Here is a 21,511-nt window from a genome sequence, read left to right as displayed (position 1 = left end):
GTAAGTCTGATTTTTTAATGGGTAAACTTCTCTTATAATAGAGCATTTAAATGGATTGGAACCTTCTTTGTTTTTTCTTTTGTGGTATGAGGGGCTACACATTTCTTAAAGCGATGGACACAGGGCCATTATTTCCTGGAGCTTTATTTGAATTGTTATTCTACTTTGGGAAAAGATTCATCTTATATTAAAGAAAGTCTGATTATACTTCTTGGTAATGTCCCAATTTTATATGCACAATAAGAAAATAAATGACTTTTCGAAAGTGAAATTGAATCACATGAAGGAGATTTAAGGTTTTCTCTTTAGGTTATAACAAAAGACAAGATCTATAAACACAATAGCTGACACCTTTGGTAGAGTGGACATGCAACTATGTATATAGTTCAGGCCTGTCAATTTAGTGGATTCAACAGTTGTTTCCATTTGATCAGCCATTGTAAGGAGACACTAATTTTGTTGCTTTTCAGAAATGCAAGAGGCTTAAGTTAATGGATTTATACTTTCAGCTTTACCTCTGACTTTAAAGGATGTAGAAACCCAACTCTTGTCAGGGTTTAATGCTTATGAAATATTGAAGGATGTATATAACCCCTTTAATTTGAGACAAAGATGAAAATGTGGCTTATTTCATTTTAGTTTTTTGGTTTCAACTCCCAATATAACACACCCCTCTAAATGTAGTACCTGAAATAGCAATACCTAGATCTAGAATAAAAAAGTCTAGGCTTGGTATGTGATCAAAGTTAAGAAAATTAATTGTTGTTGTATACCTAAGGAGATGAATGGATATGCTTGAAATTTCCTTGAGAGTATACTATTGTCTGTATGAGATTTGACTGTGTTTATCTGTGGTAATTAAATCCTCTTTTGGGATGACTAAAGCCAAAAATAAAGTTCTTTTTTTTAAAAATATTTCTGTTTGAGTATATAATTACAGTTAATTTAAATAAAGTATTATTTTGTATTGACTGAATGGTGAGTAGAATTATTGGTCATTATAAATGGAAGGGACCTCAGAATTTACCACACAAGTTATGTGTGATATACATGTATTTATATTTATAAATTAAAACAAGTAGAAATTTACTAGTGTGATGAAGATTAAGGATCTAGATCTATAAAGAGAAATAAGGTATCCCAAATTAAATATATTATTTAATTATTTTTTTAGCTCCAAGTCTAATACTATTATTATTGTATCTACATTTATTGAACATTTAATGTGAGCTACACACTTTACTATTCAACATGATATTAAGTGGTAATTTTTGTGTTTTTTCCTAACATTAATTTGCTATTTATGCAAAATTTGTTTGAAAGGGATACAGATTGCTTAATCAATCATCACACTAATGTAACCCATACAAGAGAAGGTTAAAGAGCTAATAGGAAGCTTTTTTGTTGATTTATATAAATAGAGAATGCTAAGCATTTTTCCTTCTCTTTTCATTCTGCACTCATCTCTAACTCCAAGCCAAGCGAGATGACATCAAGAGAACTTTTTGAGTTATTAGGAGTAGTAATATCTAAGAAAAAACAAAACAAAAAACAAAAAAAACTCATATATTACCTTTGTGTCATTCTTAGTAAGCTTCAGAAACTTTTATATTAATTTCAAGCTGCTTCTTGAGTGGTGCACGTGAGGATTATTGATATATGCTGACCCATGTCCATGTAATTTGGGAGATTTAGACTGGTGTCTGAATCTCTTCTGGAGACTTCAGAAGAGTTGGGTGGGCTTGATTAGCTATCAGTGGCATATAAGGAAATGAGTACATGAATACGTATGGGTTGCTTCTCTAGATTTTGACTTTTTGGTTGGGCAACATAAACAATGAAGATTGCTAAGCTCAAGTTCTCTGGAAAGTATGCCATCTAAGAGGACTGGTTGATGAAGTAGGGAGACTTAAGGTTATAAAACGTAAAAAAAAAAAAAAAGCAGAGCTAGTGTCGTAAGCGTTCAAGTGAAGGGTGTAATGGGTATATCAAAGCATATTGTGGAGAAGAGGCTCTATCTGGTTGGGGGTTGGACTTGAAGTGGGGACAGGGCTACCGGAAGCACTCACAAGAAAGTGCTACAAGAATAAGAAAAACAGCAAATGGGTATTACCATACCCCAGGTTACTAAAATTCAGATTATGCTTTCTGCTGTCGTATAAGACATTGACTTTTCCATCTGATTCCCTTTCTCCTACTTTGTCCCTTGAAAGTAAGGTGTTGGAAGCAGTAGAATGTTTGGAACACAAACTGGATTGTGAGGATACTAAAAGAAAAAAGAAAACTTTTCTTCTCTACTAGAAGTCTTTGAAACCAAGAGTTAGTCTGGAATTGAGGCTAAAAGAAAATACTTTAAAATGGATGACAGACACATTTGATTTAAATGATAATGAATTTTTTAAAATGAAAAATGAATCTGTTATAATATCTCAAAACCAATGGGATAAAAATGTCAGAGATCTGCATGATATAATCCAAGAATGAAATAAAGGAGATCCCACATAAGTTTAAAGATAATAGTTAGAGATAAGGAAGCAAAATTAATGTAAAATGTGCAAATTCTCTATGTAGAAACTTATAAAATATTAAGAACAATTAAAAATATTTGAAAGATGAAGGTGTATACCATATCATTTAACAAAAAAGTCAGTATTATTAAGATGTCAGTTCTCCCAAAATTGACTGTAGATTCAATCAAATCCCGCAAAGAATCATGGAGGCTTTCATTGTTTAAAAAATTTTTCTTCTTTTTTTTTTAAATTTTATTTTTTAATTTATTTTATCCTCACCGGAGGACATTTTTCCACTTTTTGTTCAGATAGAGTGGGAGGAAGAGAGAGAGAGAGAGAGAGAGAGAGAGAGAGAGAGAGAGAAACATCGATGTGAAAGGGACACATCGACTGGCTGCCATCCGTACAAACCAACTAGGGCCAGGTACAAACTGCAACCGAGGTACATGCCCCTAGTGGAAACCAAACCTAGGTCTCTCTGGACTGCAGGCCAATGCTCCAACCGCAGAGCCAAACCAGCCAGGGCTTTAATTTTAGTTTTAATTTTATTTTTGTTACAGATGTTTCTCCTTTTTTACCCCATTTACACCCTCCTCCCCATCCCCCCCCCGCCCCTTCACCAGCTTTGTTGTCCATGTCCATGTCCATTGGTTATGCATACATGCATATAAGTTCTGTGCTTTATCTCTTCCCTCCCCCTACCACCCCCTCTTCTAAGGGTTGTCAGTCTGTACCCTACTTCCACATCTCTCAGTCTACCCTATTCCTCAGACTGTTATGTTCATTATATTCCAAAAATGAGTGAGATCATGTGGTACTTGTCTTTTTCTGCTTGGCTTGTTTCACTTAGGATAATACATTCCAGGTCCCTCCATGTTGTCTCAAAGGATAAGAGATCTTTCTTACAGCTGCAGAATATTCCATTGTGTATATGAATTTTCACTGATGCATCACCTAAGGCAACAGAAACAAAGAAAAAAATGAACACAGGGGACTACACCAAACTAAAAAGCTTCTGCACAGCAAAAGAAACAACCATCAAAATGGAAAGGCAACCCACTGTATGGGAGAACATCATTGCCAATGATACATCAGATAAGGGGTTAATTTCGAAAATATATAGAGTACTCATATAACTCAACAAAAGGAAGACAAAGAACCCAAATAAAAAATGGGCAGAGGAGCTGAATAGATACCTCTCTAATCAGGACATACAAATGGCCAAGAGACATATGAAGAAATGTTCAACATCACTAATCATCAGAGAGATGCAAATTAAAACAATGAGGTATCATCTCACACCTGTCAGAATGGCCGCCATCAACAAATCATCAAACAACAAGTGTTGGCAAGGGTGTGGAGAAAAGGGGACTCTAGTACACTGCTGGTGGTAATGCAGACTGCTGCAGCCACTATGGAAAACAATATGGTGTTACCTCAAAAAATTAAAAATTGAACTTCCATTTGACCCAGTGATCCCACTTCTAGGAATATATCCTAAGAAGCCTGAAACACCAATCAGAAAGAATATATGTACCCCCATGTTCATAGCAGCACTATTTACAATAGCTAAGATCTGGAAACAGCCCAAGTGTCCATCAGTAGACGAATGGATAAAAAATCAGTGGTACATATACACAATGGAGTACTATGTAGCTGTAAGAAAGAAAGATCTCTTATTCTTTTTTAATTTTTTTTATTGATTTTAGAGAGAGAAGAAGGGAGAGGGAGAGAGAGCTAGAAACTAGAAACGTCATTGAGAGAGAACATTGATTGACCGCCTCTTGCATGCCCCCGACTGGGCATTGGACCCACAACCTGAGCATGTGCCCTGACTGGGAATCAAACTGCAACCTCTTGGTGCATGGGTCGACACTCAACCACTGAGCCACACTGGCCAGGCAAGCTTTTAATTTTTTTAAATTTCAAACAATGATCTTAAAATATATATGTAAAGCCAAAGCACTAAAAATAGTTAAGGTAATCCTAAAGAACTAAGTCACAAGATTTATACTAGCTGACTTTTCATAAGATTAGGAAGATTATGAAAATGTGCTATTGGCAATAAGACAGAAAATAGACAAATAGCACAGAATGACTTTATTGTAAAGCAGACATTGGAGAACAATGGAGATTTTAAAATTTTTTAAAGAAAAATGCTCAGTTAAACAATCATTACAAATAAATCATGATTCTCTACTTTATATTATATAGTAAATGAATTTAAACCTTCTAGAAACCATTAGAAGTAAACCAGGTAGTATATCTTGCCCATTTTGGATAGGCAAATATATCCAGAAGAACAGCTAGGTGTATCTCTCATCTACTTTGGGGTACATAAATATTATTTAAACAGGACACACACACAAAATACTAACCATGAAGGAAACAAAATTAACAAACTGGGCTGAATAAAAGCTAAAAAGTTATTATTAGAACATTAAAATAAACTAAAATGAAAAAGCAAAACAATGGAAAACACAAATACTCAATTAAAATGATTCTGCAAACTTACTGCTTTTCCTTTTCTTTTAACTGCTGAATTTTCTGAATCAGCTTTTGAGTAAGATAAAGTGATCATCATCAGTGTAATGCAATGGTATATGAAAATCAAGGTTCCTCATAATGAAGACTATCATTTTTATATCTACTCTTACTACAATGATTTTTTTCTTTTGAATCTCCCCTTTTCTTTGAATATTCTACTTACTGCACAAAACACTTTTTTAAACATGAAAACTTCAGTCAATGGCCTTGTGCACTGTTATTGTTACCCTTCCTCCATTTCACAGATGAGAAAAATAAGTGAGACTTGCACAAGTGAGAACTCATGAAACAGAAGCAGAATTTAAGCTCAGAAAAAAATTTCTACTCTGACATATTTTGAGCTTTTAATTTTAGTTTATTCTTCATTTAACTTTTAAAACAATACTATAATTGAATATCAACCAAAACAATGGCTAATAATGCGATTATTGCAAGTATATTTCTTTACTTATCTACTACTGCATATAAAAATGGCAGCAGTGACTGTTAATCATTGGCACCTATTAATTAAGCTTGTCTACCACTCAAAGGATATTAATGAACAGTATTTAAAAAAGTAATTTGTTGTTTAAGGCAGCTTATCTTTTTTTATTTTTTCAGTGTTCCTGGTAAAATTTGTGATCAGCCAAAATTCTTCCTATGCAGAATTAACACATTGTCACAAAAGGTCACAATAGAAAATGCTATTTGAGTGAAGTCCTTTATAATGAAACAAGCAAGGTAAATAGCAAATAGAGCAAATGTTTTATTAGGCAAAAGTTAATTCTAGGGATTCATTAGGTATTTAAGGGATGTGAAACCACACTCTACCTAGGCAAAGGTAGATGGTGCTCCTGACACATTTGTTCCTAAAATGTGTACATTTGTGTCCCAGCTGGTGTGGCTCAGTGAGTAGAATGTTGGCCAAAGGGTCACAGGTTCAATTTCCAGTAAAGGGAGCATACCTGGGTTGCAAGTTCGAACTCTAGCCCCATTGGAGGTGCATTCAGGAGGCAACCAATCAATGTGTCTCTCTCACATTAATGTTTTTTTTTTCTCTCTCCTTCCTTCCACTCTCTCTAAAAGAATCATTGGGAAAAATATCCTCAGGTTAGAATTAACAATAAATAAATAAATAAAACTGTGCATTTGTATATTTTAATAATCTTGTGTGTATACACAGAAAGCTACTTTTTCTATTTCTTTATATTTAATGAATTTTCTATATTAGCATATTAGTATTAAGAATTTACTTTCTATATTATTTTGATATTCTAAGTTTATTACCATGTAATCTGTAAATTAATATTTGTATTTTTCATTTCCAATCTTTATCATTATTTTTTCATTTTTTATTGAACACACGAGAATATGCAGATTATTAACAAATAGAAGATCATTGTCATTTGTGTCATGTCTATTTACAAAAGTAAATATAGCAATATTTCAAATTAAGAGTAACACTTTGTTTTTTGTAGATTTATCAGTTTGGGAAACTCTGTTATTATTTTGTAATAATAATTACAACTTATTATTATTATTAGGTAATCAATTTTATCCAAGATTTGTTCTGCATCAGGTTAGATGCACATTTAATTTTTTAACTTTTTCAATTATTAAATTGTAACAATTGTTTACATTTGATGGAACAGCTTAATCAACAAACCTCTGCTTTTGATTAATTTCTCTGATGTACAATTGCTTTAGTTTTTACTTTATTGATTTAGCTTTTACATTTTGCTTTCTTTTATTCAACTTTTTAAAATTTATTTTCAATGGTTATGCTAGTCTTAATCCAAAAGTAACTCACAATTAGAAGTACAAATCCTTTTCAACTTTGTATTTAAAATCTGAGTCACTCAATAAACTGTTTATTTTAGAATAAAATGATGACTTAAGTTTTAAGACTAAAATGTCCTAACAAGGATGAAAGGAGAAAAATATTTTAGCCATATACTATTTTATATTATCATTCCAGAAATGTGAATATTGTGGCATATAGTTTCACAAGGAAGAATACTGTTCTTAACAGAATATATTAAAAATGAATATCAGAGACAGAAATTTTATGATTTGAGAGTTTATCTGGATTTGCTGTTAACTTTTTGTGTCTTTTAGGTAAAAAAATGTAATTTTGCTTGCATGGAAATTTGAGTTTGCTGATTAAAATACATTTTTGATGTGAAGATGATCATTTCTTCAATATTTTATCATTTACAAGTGCTGGAGGTAAGGTTTCAAAGCCAAGACAAGCTGTTTCTAATGACTTCTTCGATCTTCTAATTTACTCCTTTGTTGGATGTTCTTTTTTTCTTTTGTTTTGGGCATGGAGCTATTATAATCTAATATTTGTTTGTGCATTATCCATCTTTCACTGAAAACTTTGCATTTGTCTCAAAGTTAGTACCTACACTTCTACCACAATCACCATCCTACACAAGTTTAAAAGCCATGTTAACTCTAAAGTAAAATACAAACATTATGATTGGTACCTTTATAAATTTTATCTTCATTTCTATTCTATTTTTAGTGCTCAATTCTAATATCTCAATTTGAACCTTGGCATAGTTAAAGGTACATTAACTTCAAAATTATAAACTCTAATTCCCTAATATTTGCCCTGAACCAGACAAGCTTCTTACTCTCAAATATTTTATTATTTTATTTTAATAATACCCCCAATTTCTAATCTACTGACTATTTTCTTATCTGTCCAGAGTAGATCACATAACATATCTTTTCAACTACTTATTTAAAGGTATGGGTAACATTATAATTCCTTTTCTTTTCTCCTATCCACACAAGTACTAATCATACACTGTCTCTGCTCCAGCCCTTATATCTGCTGAGAGGTATAGCAAACACACACATACACACACACACACACACACACACACACACACACACACAAATGTAAGAATAATGGTTTATAAAAAAACATCAAGATCCATATACATAGCTGGATATCCAGATTTATACAGAAAATATTTTGCATGGTCCCCGTTAAATCCTTTTCCAATTTTCCACATGACTCTTCAAACTTTGAACACTATTCTTAAGTATTTTATTTCACCATATTATCTTTTCTCTCAATAAAAGTGATAGTGAAATCTGCCAGTAAATTAGAAAGAAATTAGTGATGAATTTTTCATAACCTTCTCCCCCACAATATTACTATTCATTCTACCTCTTCTTATGATCTCAGAGAAAAGCATTTTTCTTTATGCAAGGCAAATAATGCCCTACCACTGTGCTATTGCCTGTCATCAATATTTCCGTCACAAATTCACAATTTTCCCATTTTCTATTTTTTCTGAAATGCAGAAATTGTTTTTCAAATTATTCTTTGCTATATCCTTAAAATAATAAAATATTATTATTTTATGATAATAAAATTCTTTTATAATAAAAATATCCTTAGATAATGTTTCCACCTAGTTAAATTGAAGCTATTTCAACCAAGTCCAACACCACCATGAAGAGAGAAACTACGGAACCAAAATTTCCCCTCCACTATCATGAAATACTAAGATTAATTTAAATTACTATTTAATATACAATTTTCATTTTTCTAGGGTTTGTTTCATACAAACTTGTGTAGTTTTTCAGTATTAGATAGGAATCTTAAATGTATTAAAAAAATTAGATCTCAAGCCAACACGTCATCAAATCTTCTAGGACACTGTTCAAAAACCTCCACTTTGAGCATTGGTCCTCAAAACAGCACAGAAGCTTCAGGTACTGTGTGCTACTTCCAGGATCAAATTGACCCATTGATTGAAAGCTTCTCCAATGAAACTTTGAGTCAAGAATGTGCTTAAATAAAAAGAAAAAGTAATCCAACAACTTGATTTCAACTGAAGTAGATTTTGATGTTTAGAAACACTAAAAAAAAAAAAAAAAAAGTGTTTTGTTTAGTTTATAAATATAGAAGGAAAGAAAGCATCACTGCATCAAGCCACAAAGAATTAAAAAAAAATTGAGGACAAGAATACAAAGTTAGTCCACTTTTCTGTTTTCTAGGCTGCTTAAATCTCACAGTATTTGCAAATATTGTTAAAAATGCCAACTCTTAAAAGCCTGTATTTCTAGTCATTCCTACCGACCATTTTGGAATTTTTATGTTATTTTTTTATGGATAGCATTTTGCTTCACTGTGTAGGTCTGAATAAACTGACCATGCTGAAAGAAACACCACCAATAAGAGGAACACAAAGTCAGAACAATATCACAAAGTCACAGAACTTTAAGTCACCAAATGGCAAAGACATGGATGCTGCTTTGAACTAAAGTTTATGGTATATTATTAGTAGAAATTAGTGATAATGGCTGTTAAAATAAAAATTGAGGTGAATGATCTGAGTTGACTTTCTGAATCTAGTACAACCTTTATCTGAAATCTAGCTAATACATTTAGTGATAAAAAATTTTTTTAACTACTACTTAGGCAAGTTAGTAGAGACACCATCCTCATGAAAAGCTAATCTTATTTACTGGAAAGCACAGAATGGCAGACAGTTCCCATATAGTTCTGCCAGTATATTCTAATATTAATCTATGTTTCTTCCTTGCTAATCAACACTAGAAGTTTATTTTTGTCACTATCTTCTAAAAAAAATCCATTGCCAATAACAAAGAAGCCAAACTTGCTTGACCTTACAAGAAAATTAAGTTTAAGTCCACCCCTTTCCCACCTCTGGGATATAAGATTGGTATAAACCCACAGTGCAACAGGGTATTGCTTTATTAGGGTAGAGTTGGGAGGGGAGACACCATGATGAGGAACAAAATCAATTAAAGAAATACAAAGTAAGAAAGCAATAATGTTAAATTAATAATACACAAAGTGGTTAATTTCAATAATTTTTAAAGAGGTCTCAATTTATAGAAGAAAAACTTTAATTGTCATTGCAAAAAACATCTGTAAGAAGTAGAAATTGGTTTCAATAACAATTAGTAGAAACTGTGTTCTAGAAATTAAAGGTAACTGGACGTAATATCCTGGCAGCATTTATAGAACAGTTCTCGATGGTTAGGCTGAAGCTGACACTTAAAGAGGACTAAAGCCTTGTCTGAGGGAAATTTTGGATGATATCTATAGAGATATTACACTGTACATAAACCAAATTGAATTGTTGTCACAAGTGTTGTAAAGTTTCATATAATAAAAGTTTTATTTTTCTACATGCTCTTCAATTTCACAGCAAGAGTGGCATATTATACCTAAACACAGAAGAGAGCATTCATGCTAGATATCTAACTCCTTGATATAATAATGCACATAATTCAAAACGATTACACTATCATTACACCTAGGGCTTTCTGCAACTACAAGGTGGTAGTTATGGAAAGCATGGCCCCAGGTGTCAATATCTAAAAAGCAGCTACCACCTTTTGTGTGTGTGTGTGTGTGTGTGTGTGTGTGTTTCATTTTTCTTAATCAACTGTTGTTGCTGCTTCTCAGCATACACAGTAAAAAAAAAAAAGTTGTAATCATTGAATATAAACTCTGCTCTGACAATCAAGATGTTTAAAACCTTCAGTCTTCTGAGGGAAGAAAGCACTATGTGACATTTCGAACTTTGGTTTAAAAACAAAGTAGTTGCAGCCCTGGCCAGTTGCTCAGTGGTTAGAGCATCGGTCTACGGTCCATAGAGACCCTGGTTTGGTTCCCGCTAAGGGCATGTACCTCAGTTGCAGTTTGTCCCTGGCCCTGATTGGGTCGTGTGGGTGGCAGCCACTCAATGTGTCCCTTTCACGTCAATGTTTCTCTCTCTCTCCCTCCCTCCCACTCTATCTGAACAAAATGTTGAAAAATGTCCTCAGGTGAGGATAAAAAAATAAATAAATAAATAAAATCAAGGTGGTCACAGATGTTCCTTGGCTTGAAGATTTCTACAACTTTCTTGATCAGGTGATCATAGGAAGTCTGACTTAAGTTTGTTTCAAAGCTAACATAAGAAAATTCTGGTTTTGGAGTGATGTAAATAGTCCAATAAGTTCCATCTGATTCCATGACATTAATTGAATATCCACAAGGATTGAACATTGTTGCATCAAAGACAGAACCTGGTATCAGGTCACAAATTCCACTCTCATGAGTGACATCCTTTGCAGTAACACCATTTTTTATATAGAACTGGTCCATTACTGCTGAGTTAAGCTCATTCATCAGAATTTTCAGCATTTGATCTGGCTGACTGATTACCCTATTCTGTGGGAAATCCAAAGTATACAAGTACCAACAGTCAGAATTCATATGTTCCATACAATATGCTGATCCATTTGGAAAAAAAACAGCATTAAGAAATTCTATTTCTTCCTGGAAATTCCAGTATGGGTACCCTGGGTGAGAAGGCTTCATGAAATTTTTACATGAATAAAAGAAGCTTTGAATAGAGTAAAACCCACTGTAATCCCTAGCAGGTTTCAACAGGGGAACAAGTGGTTCAGTAAGAGTGTGGTACCACCTGTCTTCAAAATAAAATGTCTCTTGGAGACAAACATGCTACTCTCACTGAGTACATAGCTTCCTGCCTGTCAGTTTTTGTCATACCTATAATTGAACATTGCACATCCTTCAAAAGTGTGTCCCACTCAGATGTTGGAATGGTGCTAAAGATTCCCAGACCTTAATTTGTATCAGTTGTTGCCTGGAGAACCAAAGCTCCAGTAGCTTCTTGGTCCCTTCAAAAAAATGTACAGCTTCCATCACCATGAGACTAGTGAACAACCAACAACCACAGAAAATCAGCTAAATTAAATCTCTTCTTCCACTGCTGATGCTGCAGATTGTTATAGCTGTTTCAGGTTCCTTTTCTTTCTCTCTTTTTTTCCCCCTATCATTTTATATTATGTTTTTAAAGGATTAATAAAATTCTCCTGGCTTTTTTTGTTTTTGCTTGTTTTTTTTTATTTTTGTTTTTGATTTTTGCAAGCCAAAGTTGAATGTGAGCCTTTTAGAAATAGAGGCAGATACAGTTTGGTCTCTTGTAATCTGCTATTTCTCTGTTAGAGAGAGAAAAGTCAGTGCTAGGTAATGTCCCTGGGCGTACTATGGAAGCCTACGCTTATATTTTTAATTACTTAACCACATTTAGTTCCTCAATTGCACCAGAGTTTGGCCTCCCAGTATATTGGAAGATGAAATGATTTTAACAGCCTCTTGTTAAAAATAACATATTTCGTGGTCCCATTAATTACATTCTCTGCAAATTTTCGAATTAAAACTACAAGTTTCTTCAAACCTTCTTTTACTTTTACTATACTTTTCTTCTAGTATTTTTTAATCTATCTTCCTTAATATGCTTTCTTTTGAGAGATTGCATCCTTTGATCATAACTTAAATCTTAGTGTTGCCCATAGATTCTTCTCTTTTATTTTTATTTTATGTTATCTTAACAGTATATTATATATGAATATATATATAATCTATGATATATATTAGCTTAAGCCAATTTAAATGCTACATTGTCATTATTTTTACCTCCAACTCTGCCTTTTCCTTAAATTCGATATCCATACATTAAAATTACTTATTGATTCTCTTGAGGTAGTGCATATTTTCCTTAAACTAATTATTTTTTCTTGCATATTTATTCATCCCAAAGATCCATTACCTCAGTGAAAACCACCATCTGCCCAGGTGTCCAAGCCAAAGAACTAGATGTCACCATTATCAGCATGTGTTAGGTTCTAGCATTGTTTTTCTAGTCTTTCAACTGCTGTTACTGTCTTTTGTGCAAAAGTTTATAGTCACATACCTATATTTCTCCTGCAATTGTATAGACACCTATTTTTTTAAAATTAAGATCTGATTATAACATTATCTACTAAAAATTGTTCAATCGTTCACTTTATTATAGGCAATATTTCAGACTCTTTAGCATAGCATACAAGTCCCCATAATCTGAACGTTGCTGATCAAGTTGATCTCAGTAACAATTCTGCCAAAATGGCAAATATTTTATCTCATAAACAGTGGTTCAAAATGAATACAATTTTCATTATTCATCAATATACAAAAAAAAAAAATCAACCTCAGCCAAGTTTTATAGACTTCCTCCTCACACCATTTTTCTGAGTTTATTCATCCCTCATTCACGCCCAAATAGAGCCATTAATATTTACATAATAACAAAAGAAATGTGCTATTACATTTGCCCGCCTACTATTTCATCAGGTGTTTTGTTGTTGTTGTTCCTCAATCAAGGATATGCTTATTGATTTTATAGAGATGGGAAGGGAAAGAGAGAGAGACATTGATGTGAGAGAGAATATCCATTGCTTCCCTTCCATACAAATCTGCAACCTAGGTATGTGCTCAGACTGGGAATCAAACCCACAGCCTTTCTGAATATGGGATGATGCTCCCATTAACTGACCCACATACTGGCAAGGGCTATTTCATCAGTTTCTTGAAGGTTGGGAGCAGCCTGTGACTGTTTTTTACTATGGGTATCTGATACTTAGTGAGTATTCACCTGGCTGATGTGGCTCAGTGGTTGGGCATTAATCCATGTACCAAAAGGTGGCTGGTTTAATTCCCCATCAGGGCACATGCCCAGGTTGTGGGCCCAATCCCCAGTAGGGGGCACGCAGAAGGTAGCCAGTTGATGGTCTCTCTCATCGACATTTCTATTTCTCTCTCCCTCTCCCTTCCTCCATCTCTAAAATCAATAAAGAAAAAAATACTCAATATATTTTTGTGCAGTACAAAAGAGACTTTTGGAACATTGTTAATATAATAGGAAAATGACCAGAACCATAATTACAGATGAATAAAATCTACTTCATTATCATTTTTTGCTTTGTGGATATAAAATAAAAATTTCTACTTATTGTGCTTCCTACCTGGAAAATTAAACATAGACTCTCTCTGTTGAAGTAACTACCAGTTTTAAAAATTATAAATGTATGATTGTATACTTTGTCAATTGAGAGAAAAATAAAAAATATTAAAGAAATACTTATTTTAAAGTACTTAAGTACTAATCTGTGGAGATATAATGAAGTTCTATTACTCAATAGAGAGAACATAAAATTCTAGTTTCTAGAATATGAATACCTTGAGTGATGCAGTTAGCATGATTACCAAATTTATAGCTATAAAAATTATAGATAGAAGAGTTAAAAAAATAAAGACAGTCCACTTAAGTAACTGAAATACACAAATGACTATTTTCAGGTTTTGGTATATAAGAGAAATTAGGGAATTTGGAGGATGGCTTCATTTAATTACATTTGTATCACTGTGGTGGCAGCACTTTCTCATCTGATTCCAGCTTAATTTATTTTAAATAACTATACTGGAAATATTATAAGATGTACTTTTCTGTATTTAACTGATCTTCAGAATTGAATTGTTTACCAGCAGAAGTTAAAAAAATATATGAACTAAAACCATGAGTTGAAGTGATCAGTTATAAATAATAAATTTTCCCATATCTTCTAGAATCTATTATATAAACATATTTTATACTCCTTAGGGGAAGATGGTGGTGGAATAGGTGGCTCTTTCTCCCACCTCCTCCCACAATCTAACAGAAATTAAAACTAAATTAGAGTATTCACCCTGAAATACCAGCTAAAGACTGGCTGAAAAGGAGACTTATTTATTTATTTATTTATTTATTTATTTTTCTTCATTGATTTTTAGAGAGAAAGAGAGAGAGAAACATTGATGAGAGAGAACATCGACTGGCCACCTCCTGCATGCCCCCCTCTGGGATTTGGTCCAAAACCTGGTCATATGCCATGATGGGAATCAAACCACCAACCTCTTGGTGCATGGGTCAATGCTGAGCCACTGAGCCACACCGACCAGACTGAAGAGGAAACTTTAAACAAGGAAGGGAATTTTCTTTAAACAAGAAAACATTTTCAGACTGGTAGGAAGGGCGGGGATGCAAAAGGCTCTGGCCCAGAACCCAGGAGCAGTGGGTGAAGGGTGAGGAGGGTTCTTCCAAAGAAAGGCCTGGACCCCACACAGGGTCCCCTTGCCCAGACAGCCAGAGCTGCTAACACAGTAGCCAGTGGCTGGGTTCTATCAGCCAGGGAGCTGAGCCACCTGGAGACAAAGCCATATTTTCCAAAGAGCTCATGCACAGCATTTTTGTTCTCAGAAACTCACCCTAGGTTTCAGCAGAGGGTGGGCTGTGTGGAATGCAGTCACCTGAGAAAGACAGAGGTTCAAGGAGTTGGGGAGAGTTGCAGGGAAGGGGGCTGCCAAGATACCTGTGCTGAGTCATCCCTCCCAATATTTCAGCATCCATTTTTCCTGAGAAGCACAGGCACCTCCCAACAGCAGAAGCCTGGGGGAAGGCAAATATCTTGTCCCCCAAGATACAGCTGGAGGACCATCTGGAATCCAGCATACAGCACTCTGCATCTCAATCCCTGCTGGGGTCAGGGGGCAGCAGTCTCAGGGGCAGCAGTTTCAGGAAGCATCAGTGGCTGACTTTAGGGCAGGGACACTCCTCACACTCCCTGGATCCAAGCTGGTGCTTCCCTCTCACAGGGAAGCTGATAGAAGCTCCTGACTTCTCGCAGGCCCCACTGGCTGAGGGACTGTACCCAAGGACAAGGAAATAGTCCAGAAACACACCCACCATATTTCCTGAAGTCTGAACATTTGCTTATCCAACTTAGGGCCCCATATAATTGTAAAGCCAGCCTAAGAACTCAGCTTGACACCTCCCGTGGGCAGCCAAGCACAGTGGAGGCAGCCACAAGATGTGGATCATTTGAAAGTTTGGACAAGGTTCTGAGAGCCAAACTTGGACAGTTTCTGACATTGGCTAGCACAAAAGTATCTCCCAGGAAGCCCTGAATCCGCAAACAGAACAGTCAGCTTCAGACAGCAGAGGAGCAAGCAGGATCCAAAAGGAAATCTTAGAAGGCACTGAAATCTGCCAAAAAATATTCAGTTTTTATTTATTTATTTATTTATTTATTTATTTATTATTTATTTATTTATTTATTTTAATTGTTTTCTTTTTTATTGCTTTGGTATTATTATTATTATTTATTATTATTTTCTCTCTTGTTTCTTTTATATCTTTTGATGCCTCTTTCATTTTCTTACCTTATTTTTTTCTTGTCTTTCTTTCACTTTATCTTTCTCTTTTTTACTGTTTCAATTTTTCTCTTTTTACCGTTTTTCTTTTCCTACTCTTTATTCTTAATTTTGTCTCTCCTTTCTGTCCTTCAGAATATTTTTTCTTCTACTTTCTAGTATTATTTTTATTTTATTATTATTTTCTCTTTCTTTCTTTTTATTCCTTATACTTGTTCTCTTTTATCTGTCCCAATTTTCTTTTATTTTGTGGTTGTTTTTGTTGTTGTTTTGGATTCTTTTATAAGTTTTTGTTTCTTTTCTGTTTTGTTTTGCCCTGTCAGCACCTGCACGATAGCTCACAAAATGTGTTTGGGGTTGAGTGTCACAGTTGACCAGCATGAGAGAGCTCATTCCATGAAAGGACAAAAACAATAATGAGACAATTACAACAGGAGAGACCAAGTAACCCACAAAAGGGTCACTCCTAGAAAATCCAGCTAAGTAGTGTAAGAAGACCATACCACTGGGTCCCAAAGGAAATTTACTAAAAAAGGCCAACCCACAAAGAGGGGGAGTCATACCAGTTATACCTAATACATAGAGCAAATACAACAAGACAACTAAAATTTGGAGAAAAAGAACATCCAAATGAAAGAAAAAGAGAAATCTCCAGGAAAAAGACCTAAATGTAAGGGAAGCAAACAATTTATCAAACATAGAATTAACAGTAACGGTTATAAGGATATTCAAGGAACTTAGTGAGAACTGCAAGGAACTTAATGGGAAATGCAACAGAATCAGTGGGGACTACATCAGCATGAAAAATTACGTAGAAACCATGGATAAGTACCAGTTAGAAATGAAGAATACAAAGAGACCATTGCCATGATACTTCATTATTCAAATGGCAAATGTCAAAGACAAGAGAGAATCTTAAAGGCAGCAAGAGAGAGACAGTCAGTTAACTACAAGGGAGCTGTCAGTTGATTTCCCAACAGAAACACTACTGGCCAGAAGGAAATAACATCAAGTATTCAGAGAAATGAAAAGCAAGAATCTGAAACCAAGACCACTCTCCAGCAAAGCTATCATTCAGAATAGACCGTGAAATAAAGAGCTTCCCTGATGTAAAAAGACTAAAAGGAGTTTATTAGCATGAAACTATCACTGCAAAAAATGCTAAAGGGACTGTTGTAAGAAGAATAAAAAATAGACAGCTAGAGGAACATAGGCATAAAGAGTTAAAATGGTGCCCAGTTTGGTGTGGCTCAATGTTGAGCCTCAAACTATGTACCAAAAGGTCACTGTTTTGATTCCCAGTCAGGGCACATGTTCAGGTTGAGGGCCAAATCCCCCTTGGGGGGCATGCAGGAGGTAGCCAATTGATGTTCTCTTTCTTTTTTAATTAATTAATTCTTGTTACATATATTTCTCCTTTTACCCCCCACTGAAAACCTGCTCCTCATCTATCCCCACACTGCCCCCAGCTTTGTTGTCCATGTCCATTGTTCTTGCATACATGCATATAAGTTCTGTGGTTTCTCTCTCCCCCAAACCCCTCTTCTGGAAATTGTCAGCCTATACCTCACTTCCACGTCTCTGGGACTACCCCATTCCTCAGACTGTTGTGTTCATTATATGCCACAAATAAATGAGATCATATGATACTTGTCTTTCTCTGTTTGACTTGTTTTGCTTAGGATAATACTTTCCGGATCTCTCCATGTCTTCTCAAGGAATAAGAGATCTTTCTTTCTTTCTTACAGCTGCATAGTACTCCATTATGTATACATATCACAGCTCCTTTATCTATCCATCTACTGATGGACATTTAGGCTGTTTCCAGATCTTAGCTATTGTAAATAATGCTGCTATGAACATGGGGGGAAATATATTCTTTCTGATTGGTGTTTCAGGCTTCTTAGGGTATATTCCTAGAAGGGAGATCACTGGGTCAAATGGAAGTTCAATATTTAATTTTTTGAGGTAGCACCATATTTTTTTATTTTTATTTTTTTAATTAATTAATTAATTTTTGTTACAGATGTTTCTCCTTTTTCCCCTTATTGATTCTCCCCTCCCTCTCCCTCCCTGCCCTGTCCCCAGCTTTGTAGACTATGTCCATTGTTCATACATACATGCATATAAGTTCTGTGGTTTATCTCTCCTCGACAGCACCCTCCTCTAGGGATTGACAGTCTGTACCCCACTTCCACGTCTCTGGGACTATTCCATTCCTTAGACTGTTATGTTCATTATATTCCAAAAATAAGTGAGATCATATGATACTTGTATTTCTCTGTTTGGCTTGTTTCGATTAGGGTAATACTTTCCAGGTCCCTCCATGTCGTCTCAAAGGATAAAAGATCTCTCTTTCTTACAGCTGCATAGTACACCATTGTGTATATGTACCACTGCTTTTTTATCCATTTGTCTACTGATGGACACTTGCGCTGTTTCCAGATCTTAGCTATTGTAAATAATGCTGCTGTGAACATGGGGGTACATATATTCTTTATTATTGGTGCTTCAGGCTTCTTAGGGTATATCCTAGAAGTGGGATCACTGGGTCAAATGAAAGTTCAATTTTTTAATTTTTTGAGGAAACACCATATTGTTTTCCATAGTGGCTGCACCACTCTGCATTCCCACCAGCAGTGTACTAGAGTCCCCGTTTCTCCACACCCTCACCAATACTTGTTGTTTGATGATTTGTTGATAGTGGCCATTTGACAGGTGTAAGGTGATACCTCATTGTTGTTTTAATTTGCATCTCTCTGATGATTAGTGATGTTCAGCATTTCTTCATATGCCTCTTATCCATTTGTATGTCCTGTTTGGAGAGGTGTCTATTTAGTTCCTCTGCCCATTTTTAAATTGGGTTCTTTGTCTTCCTTTTGTTGAGTTGTATGAGCACTCTCTATATATTGGAAATTAACCCCTTATCTGATGTATCATTGACAATTATGCTCTCCCATTCAGTGGGTACCTTTCTGTTTTGATGATTGTATCTTTCCCTGTGCAGAGCTTTTGAGTTTGATGTAGTCCCATGTGTTCATTTTCTCCTTTGTTTCTATCGCCTTAGGTGATGTATCAGTCAAAATTCTGCTACGTACGATGTCTGAAATTTTGTTGCCTACAGTTTCTTCTAGGATTTTTATGGATTCATGAGTCATATTTAAGTCTTTTATCCATTTTTATTTTATTCCTGTGTAGGGTGTAAGTTGATGGTCTCGTTTCATTTTTTTGCATGTAGCTGTCCAATTTTTCCAACACCATTTATTAAAGAGGCTGTCCTTACTCCACTGTATGGTCTTGCCACCTTTGTCAAATATTAATTGAACATATTGTCATGGATCTATTTCTGAGTTCTCTATTGTATTCCATTGATCTATCTGCCTCTTCTTGTGCCAGTACCAGGCTGTTTTGATTACAGTCGCTTTGTAGTATAACCTGAAATCTGGCAATATGATCCCTCCAACTTTGTTCTTCTTTTTCAAGAATGCCGTGGTTATTCGAGGACTTTTTGGTTCCATATGAACTTTTGAAGTATTTGTTCTAGTTCTGTGAAGTATGTCATTGGTAATTTGATGGGGATTGCCTTGAATCTATAGATTGCTTTGGGTAATATGGACATTTTAATGATGTTAATTCTTCAAATCCATGAACAAGGTATGTGCTTCGACTTTTTTATATTTTCCTCAATTTCTTTTTTCAATGACCTGTAGTTTCTGCGAATAGGTCCTTTATTTCTTTGGTTAAGTTTATTTCTAGGTATCTTACTTTTTTTTGCCATGAATGTAAATGGGATTTTTTGTTTGTTTGTTTGTTTTTCTGTCAGTTCATCATTAGTGTATGAGAATGCTGTAGATATCTTGGCGTTAATTTTGTATTTTATTTTGCAAAATTCGTTTCTTAAATCTAGTAAATTTTTGATGGAGTCTTTGGGGTTTTCTACGTATAGTATCATGTCATCTGCAAATAATGACAGTTTCACTTCCTCCTTTCCAATTTGGATCCCTTTTATTTTTTCTTCCTGTCTGATTGCTGTGGCTAAGACTTCCAGTACTATATTCAATAAGAGTGGTGAAAGAGGGAATCCTTGTCTTGTTCCTGTTCTTAAGGAAAATGTTTTAGTTTTTGTCCATTGAGTATGATGTTGGCTGTAGGTCTCTCATATATGGCCTTTATTATGTTGATGCATGATCCCTCTATTCCCAGATTGCTGAATGTTTTGATCAGAAATGGGTGCTGGATTTTGTCGAAAGTTTTTTCAGAGTCTATTGATATGATAAGATTTTTATGTTTTATTTTGTTTATGTGGTGTATCACATTTATTGATCTGTAAATATTGTACCAGCCTTGCATTCATGGGATGAATCCCACTTGGTCATGGTGAATAATGTTTTTGATGTATTGCTGGATTCAATTTGCTAGTATTTTGTTCAGGATTTTAGCATCTGTGTTCATCAGGGATATTGGCCTGTAGATTTCTTTCTTTGCAGTATGTTTTTCTGGTTTTGGAATTAGAATTATGCTGGTCTCATAGAATAAGTTTGGAAGTCTTTCTTTGTCTTGAATTTTTTGAAATAGTTTGAGGAAAATGGGTATTAGTTCTTCTTTGAATGTTCGGTAAAATTCCCCCGTGAATCTGTCTGGGCCTGCGCTTTTGTTATTGGGAGAGTCTTGATTACATCTTCAATTTCTTTTGGTTTTATTGGTTTGTTAAAGTTCTCTATCTCTTCCCAGTTCAATTTTGGGAGACTATGTGTTTTTAGAAATTTGTTCATTTTCCTTAGATTGTCAAATTTGTTGCTGTATAATTGTTTATAATATTTGTTAACAATTCTTTGTATTTCCGTGATGTCAGTTATTATTTCTCCTATTTCATTTCTGATTTTGTGTATTTGGGTGATCTCTCTTTGTTTCTTGGTGTGTCTAGCTAAGGGTTCCTCAATGTTGTTTATCTTTTCAAATGAATAACTCTTTCTTTTATTGATCCTTTGAATTGTTTTTGACATGAATGGTCTCCATGTCATTTATTTCTACTCTGGTCTTTACTATTTCCTTCCTTCTACTTGCTCTGGGGTTTTCTTTTTGTTTGCTTTCTAGTTGTTTAAGTTGTGAGGTTAGATAGTTAATTAGAAATTTTTCTTGTTTCTTGAGGTAGGCCTGTAATGCTATGAAATTCTCTCTCAGAACTGCTTTTGCTGAATCCCATAGATTTTGAGTTGTTGTGTGTTTATTTTCATTGGTTTCTAGGAATTTTTTAAGATCTTACTTGATCTCCATGGTAACCCACTCATTGTTCAGCAACATGCTATTTAGCCTCCATGTTTTCAAATGTCTTTGCATGTTCTTGTTCCAATTGATTTCTAGTTTCATGCCATTGTGATCTGAGGAGATGCTTGATATG

At 34.6% G+C, this 21,511-nt stretch overlaps 1 pseudogene; it reads right to left on the bottom strand.

The window, feature by feature from the left end:
- Positions 1 to 1,449: 1,449 nt before the first annotated feature.
- Positions 1,450 to 11,748, bottom strand: LOC118619675 (annotated as a pseudogene).
- Between the last annotated feature and the right edge of the window lie 9,763 nt (positions 11,749 to 21,511).

The sequence above is a fragment of the Molossus molossus genome, unplaced genomic scaffold, assembly GCF_014108415.1.
Source record: "Molossus molossus isolate mMolMol1 unplaced genomic scaffold, mMolMol1.p scaffold_m16_p_7, whole genome shotgun sequence".
Taxonomy (NCBI): domain Eukaryota; kingdom Metazoa; phylum Chordata; class Mammalia; order Chiroptera; family Molossidae; genus Molossus; species Molossus molossus.
Note: the sequence above shows the minus strand (reverse complement) of the source record. Positions and strands in the feature narration are given on the sequence as shown.